We start from the raw sequence: 6,167 nt of genomic DNA, 5'->3' as shown, positions 1-6,167 counted from the left end.
TCGCCTAAATATTTTATATGGCGAAAAAATTGCGAAAATTGGGGGAAATAATATATTTTTAGTAGCATTATTATTTTAAAATCTTGCAAATTTAACTCTAAAATGAGAAGTGTATGACGATCTATAACGAATATATACATCCATCATGTGTGCAGATACGACGGCGACTATATAGGGTCTGCCATGAGCGAGGCCATGAGTGCACTTTGTATGTCCTGCATGTGTGCACCCAGGAGGTCCTCCTGAGCGGTGTTTAGACGTACCGGGAAAATCTTATCTGATTCAGGATCAATTCATCGGTTACACTCCCCTGTCACCAGTGATTCTTTTTTGCTGACATTCTGAAAAAGTATTGTGTAGTCCCTGTGTAAGTGTTGACTCTCAACTTGCACATGTGATTTTTTAACACTCCCCGGACTTCTGCAAAAAACAATTATTCAGTTCACTGATTTAGATGGAAGGTAAACGAACAGAAAGTCACAGGACATTCCGACAAAAAGTCACAGGACAAAAAGTCAAACACATGTCAAACTCAGGCATAAAGTAACAAAGTTGATAGGACAAAAAGTCACAAACAATTTGTTGACAATTGATTGAATATAAATGAAATAAGATTTTGAAATATCTTCTTTTTATTACATATATTCATTTTTAATTTTAGGAAATTGTTCATAATATAAAAAAGAAGATGTGGTATGATTGCCAATGAGACAACTGTCCACAAGAGACCAAAATGACACAGACATTAACAACCATAGGTCACCAAACAGCCTTCAACAATGAGCAAAGCCCGAGGTAAAGCCCATACCGCATAGTCAGCTGTAAAAGGCAATCATACTATATCTTTTTTTTTATATTTACATGTTAAAAAATGTGTGCAAATGTAATCAAAAGCTGCACACAAACGTAATGATTTTTGTGTGCAAATGTAATGGTAATGTGCGCAAACCTAATGCACTGATTTATTTGTTTTTAATAAATTTTAATTTAAAGTTGCTACATCATGTTCATGTATAAAACTTCAAGAAAAATTCAAAAAGAGTGTTTTCTTGTTCAAAGAAAAATAATCTCAAAACTAAATTGTGACTTTTTGTCCTGTGACAGTGTGTGACTTTTTGACTGTGACTTTCTGTCCTGCATTCAGATTGAATAGGGGAGTTTGGTTGACCCCGCCTCCCTCTATCTGAGACTACTATCTCAGTGATGAGCTTTATGTTTCATGTACAAATGTATTGTGCTTGTCATATATGTATGTCGGATAAAAGCTCTACAGACCTTTAATATGTTGTATTGTGCTTGTCATATATGTATGTCGGATAAAAGCTCTACAGACCTTTAATATGTTGTATTGTTATATGTATAACCGACAATAAGAATTAGGTTACTTCTTTTTGTTTTGACATCTTGCATGGGTTTTTATAGCCCCGTATTAAAATTATGCCCCCACTTCAAAAAAAGGGGGGGGGGTATACTGTTTTACCCCTGTCTGTCCATCCATCCTTGCGTCAGTCAGTCCGTCCGATGAATATTTTTCGTCCCATTTTCCTTAGGAACTACAATAGAAGGATTTCTGAAATTTGGTTTCAGGGTTAAATAAGTCAGCTATACCGTGTGATGCATTTTCAGATTCATCACTCGACAACTTGCTGTTTTCCCAACACTTGTATGATTTTACACATGTTAGCCAAGTTGAAAGTTGAAAACTAACAACCTAATTTATGTACAAAAAAATTGAAAAACAGATATGTTACACATAAACAAACGACAATCACTGAATTATCGGATCCTGACTTGGAACAGGCACAACCATAACAAATTGGCAGGGTATAAGGAACTTTGAAAATATTTAGTTTTTGTGGTTTGGTCTATTTTCCGGATACTGTAAGCAATAAGGCCCCTTTATCATTGTTTATTTAGTGAATGAAATAATTGTAAGATGCACTTAGCTGTCTGTCATATTTTATATGAACTTGACCTCATTTTCATGCATGGTTCATTGGTCAATGAAACACTGCATTGTTTTGTCAGTTCATCATATGTTTAAAGTTACAGGTAGATTATATTTGGTAGATATGAAACAATTGTAAGGTGTGTATGTCTGAATGGCAGATTCATATATATACCATGACCCCATTTTATTGTTCTTTGGTCAATGATATAAAGTTTTCTTGGTTTTGTCATTTTATCAGGCCACATTTAAAAGAATGTCTGTTTCCCCTCCCCCGGGTCTACCCTTTGTAAACAGACCAGGAAGGCATATTTTTTAGCTCACCTGACCTGAAAGGTCAAGTGAGCTTTTCTCATCACTTGGCGTTCGTCGTCTGTCGTCCTGCGTCCGTCGTCCGTAAACTTTTACAAAAATCTTCTCCTCTGAAACTACTTGGCCAAATTCTACCAAACTTGGCCACAATCATCCTTGGGGTATCTAGTTTAAAAAATGTGTGGTGTGACCTGTCAAACCAACCAAGATGGCCGCCATGGCTAAAAATAGAACATAGGGGTAAAATGCAGTTTTTGGCTTATAACTCAAAAACCAAAGCATTTAGAGCAAATCTGACATGGGGTAAAATTGTTGATCAGGTCAAGATCTATCTGCCCTGAAATTTTCAGACGAATCGGACAACTGTTGATGGGTTGCTGCCTGTGAAATGGTTATTTTAAGGAAATTTTGCAGTTTTTGGTTATTATCTTGAATACTATTATAGATAGAGATAAACTGTAAATGCAATAATGTTCAGCAAAGTAAGACCTACAAATAAGTCAACATGACCAAAATTGTCAGTCGACCCCTTAAGGAGTTATTGCCCTTTATAGTCAATTTTTAACAACTTTTCATCATTTTTTGTAACTTTTTTAAAAATCTTCTTCTCTGAAACTACTTTGCCAAATTTAACCAAACTTGGCCACAATTATCATTGTGGTTTGTAGTTTAAAAAATGTGTCCGCTGACCCAGCCTACCAAACAAAATGGCCGACATGGCTAAAATTAGAACATAGTGGTAAAATGCAGGTTTTGCTTTATATCTTTGAAACTAAGACATTTAGGGCAAATCTTTCAAGATTTAAATGTCCATCAGAATAAGATATATCCCCTCACAAATTTTCAGTTGAATTGGACAACCTGTTGTTGGGTTGCTGCCCTAAAATTGGTGATTTTAAGGTAATTTTGCAGTTTTTGGTTATTATTTTGAATACTATTATAGATAGAGATAAACTGTAGACAGCAATAATGTTCAGCAAAGTAAGATCTACAAATAAGTCAGCATGATCAAAATTGTTAGAGGACCCCTTAAGGAGTTATTACCCTTTATAGTCAATATTGAACAACTTTTCGTCATTTTTGTAACTTGTATAAAAATCATTTCTAAAACTACACAATCATAATACTAGGGTATCTATTTAAAAAAAAAGAGTGTCTAATGACCCCGCCTACCAACGAAGATGGCCGACATCAGTAAACACATTAACAGGTGAGCGACACAGGCTCTTGAGAGCCTCTAGTTTTTTTTAACTGGATGTGATTGTCATAGCATGGTCACATGAATGGTTTGACTTGTCCAGTCCAGGCCACTTATCAGTTGTTTGTGCTCAATTTGAGTGTATTTATTTAGATTATCAATCCTTCTGCTTTCAAGCACTTTCCAAAAATGGAAACAAATTATTTTCAGGAAAAAAATAATTTCAATTTTTTTGTGGAAAATAATTTTTTGACCCGGGCGCTTATTTTTGACCCGTGTGGGGGGAGGGGAAACAAACATATTTTTAATTTTGGCCTTAGATTTTTTAAGCATAGGTCTACTTGTTGTATGGAATGACTACAAGGTATCAAATAAAAAAAGATGTCTGCCTGCCAAGGTTAATTTTACTGTGACCTCATATTCATAGAATAATGATAATATTCATGATATTGAACAGCAAGAATGATGAGTAAGTTGATGTTATATACAAATAAGACAAAATTTTCAGTTGCCTACTAATTATGTAATACATGTAGTAGTTATTTTTGTCATTAAATGATGTTTACCCTTTTATGTGTAGGGCAAGAACATGAAAGATAAAGGGGAAACTATAAACAGAAGAAATTATCAACAAAATAAGATTTACAGAGGTCAACAAAGCCTAAATGGTAAGTCCACTGTTATAAAAAATTTTGTCCTTGAATAATAATTAAATATTTATTAAAATAAGATGTGGTATGATTAAAGAGAAAACTATCCATCAGAGTTCAATTTAGTGGATGTAAGCATTGTAATTACTTATTAGAGGCCATTGATGACCTGTAAGTAATGAGAAAACCCATACCCTATACATGTTATAGTAATCTATAAAAGTCAACACTAACCAAATTTGAAACAGAGCATCAATTCAAACGTCAAATATACCAGACTAATTTATAAAAACAAAAAATTATGAAAAATAAAACTGACGGGTATGAACCAACATCAACCACTGAACTATGTACAAGCTTCTAATATTAGACAGGTATAATATGGCTGGGTTGATATAAAAATAAGAAACACTTAGCAGTCTGATTTCCAATGAGACATTTCTCCAATAGAGATCAAATGACATTTAAGGAGGCTCTAGGGTATAACAATTTCAGAAAAATGTTTTAATATTTTTTTTTCATAACTCAATTTATTTATATCTTTATCATATGGTACACCAAATCATTCAAAACAATCAATTCGGTTTGGCCCCAGATGACTTTTAAAATGCATATATCATTGAAAAAGCTCCAAATTATCTCCCTTTGGTGCAAAAATGCCATTTTTTGGCATTAAAAATGTAATATCTTATTTAACTCAACGGTGGCCTATATTTTTTATTATAATTTTAAATAAGCTGTACTTTAACTAAACTATTATAAAATTTAAGCGATTTCTGTAATTTAGTACTTGAATATTTAAATGAAAGTTTATCATATTAATCATAAACATGATAAAATAGCCATTTTATTGATCTCTTCACTGATAATTTTTGAGTTTGTGTATTTGTAGGTCAGAAATCTGGATTTTCATGGTCATCATTCACAAATCAATACTAAACGGAAAACTTAAAGCTGATATTTTTCTCCATAGTGCGACTTTTTTTTTATGACTATAAACAAAAAGGAGTCATATCATCACGATCATTGATGCACAAGAACTTGATCATATAAATACAACAATGTAATTATCAATTGAAAGATGGAACGAATGAACAAGATATTAGAATGTTGTTGTCCAAATAAACTTGCTTTGTCTTCTCATTTGAATCTCTCGATTCAATAAAGATGTACAGAGGAAGATCTTTGAAGAACAGATTGAAAAAATGTTTTGTCTAAGAATTGCTGGAATATTCTAGTGAATGAAATTATTTATTGACTTCACTCTTATATAGTGGACTGAATAATTGTACATAGCAAGTTGTGAATAAAGAAAGCAAAAACTTTAACAAAAAGTGTTTATATTATAAATTTGCAAATATAAGCATACTATTATGTACACCACAAAGTTATTTATAATTCAAATCGTTTGCCTATACAAGTATTGCAATGAACCTATAACAAAGAAAATCTTACCTCATGAAAAGAGTGAACTATTCAGTCAGAATATGAAATATTTTTTCAGTTCTATTTTTCATAATAGAATAAACAAGACAAAGATTTCAAAACAATATTTTTTCATTTATTTAGAAATTTCATCATTTTGTTTCAGTGAAAGGACTTTATTCTTTGACTGTAAAATATTATTATTATACATTCCAAAATAAGAATAATCTTTATTGTCATATAAACAAATAAAAAACATGTTTGTGACAAAATTTAAAAAAAATTATATATATGTATATATAAAAAATATAAAAAAAACTCGTATACATTTAAAACATTTTACTACCAAACAGCATTCATTGTAACATACACATAACTTTATATTTATATATATATATTTATAATTTTAATCCCATAGGATTTTATTTTGTCCCATGGGATATTAAAAATCCCATGGGATAATTATAGTCCCATGGGATTTTTTTTGTCCCATGGGACAACAAATATCCCATGGGACTACAATAATCCCATGGGACCAAAAAAAATCCCATGGGATTTAACCAAAATCCCATGGGATAATGGTAAATCCCATGGGATTTTGCCCTGTCCCATGGGATTTTGCCCTGTCCCATGG

At 32.2% G+C, this 6,167-nt stretch overlaps 1 long non-coding RNA gene across 1 annotated transcript; it reads left to right on the top strand.

Annotated features, from left to right (window-relative positions):
• Positions 1-209: 209 nt before the first annotated feature.
• Positions 210-5,490, top strand: LOC139486272 (uncharacterized). The gene is made up of 3 exons (XR_011655534.1): positions 210-461; positions 4,039-4,126; positions 5,001-5,490. It is a non-coding gene; the product is annotated as an uncharacterized lncRNA (long non-coding RNA).
• Positions 5,491-6,167: the final 677 nt, after the last annotated feature.

The sequence above is a fragment of the Mytilus edulis genome, chromosome 8, assembly GCF_963676685.1.
Source record: "Mytilus edulis chromosome 8, xbMytEdul2.2, whole genome shotgun sequence".
Classification (NCBI taxonomy): Eukaryota; Metazoa; Mollusca; class Bivalvia; order Mytilida; family Mytilidae; genus Mytilus; species Mytilus edulis.
The sequence above is the reverse complement of the archived record's forward strand: the minus strand, read 5'-3'. Positions and strand labels throughout refer to the sequence as shown.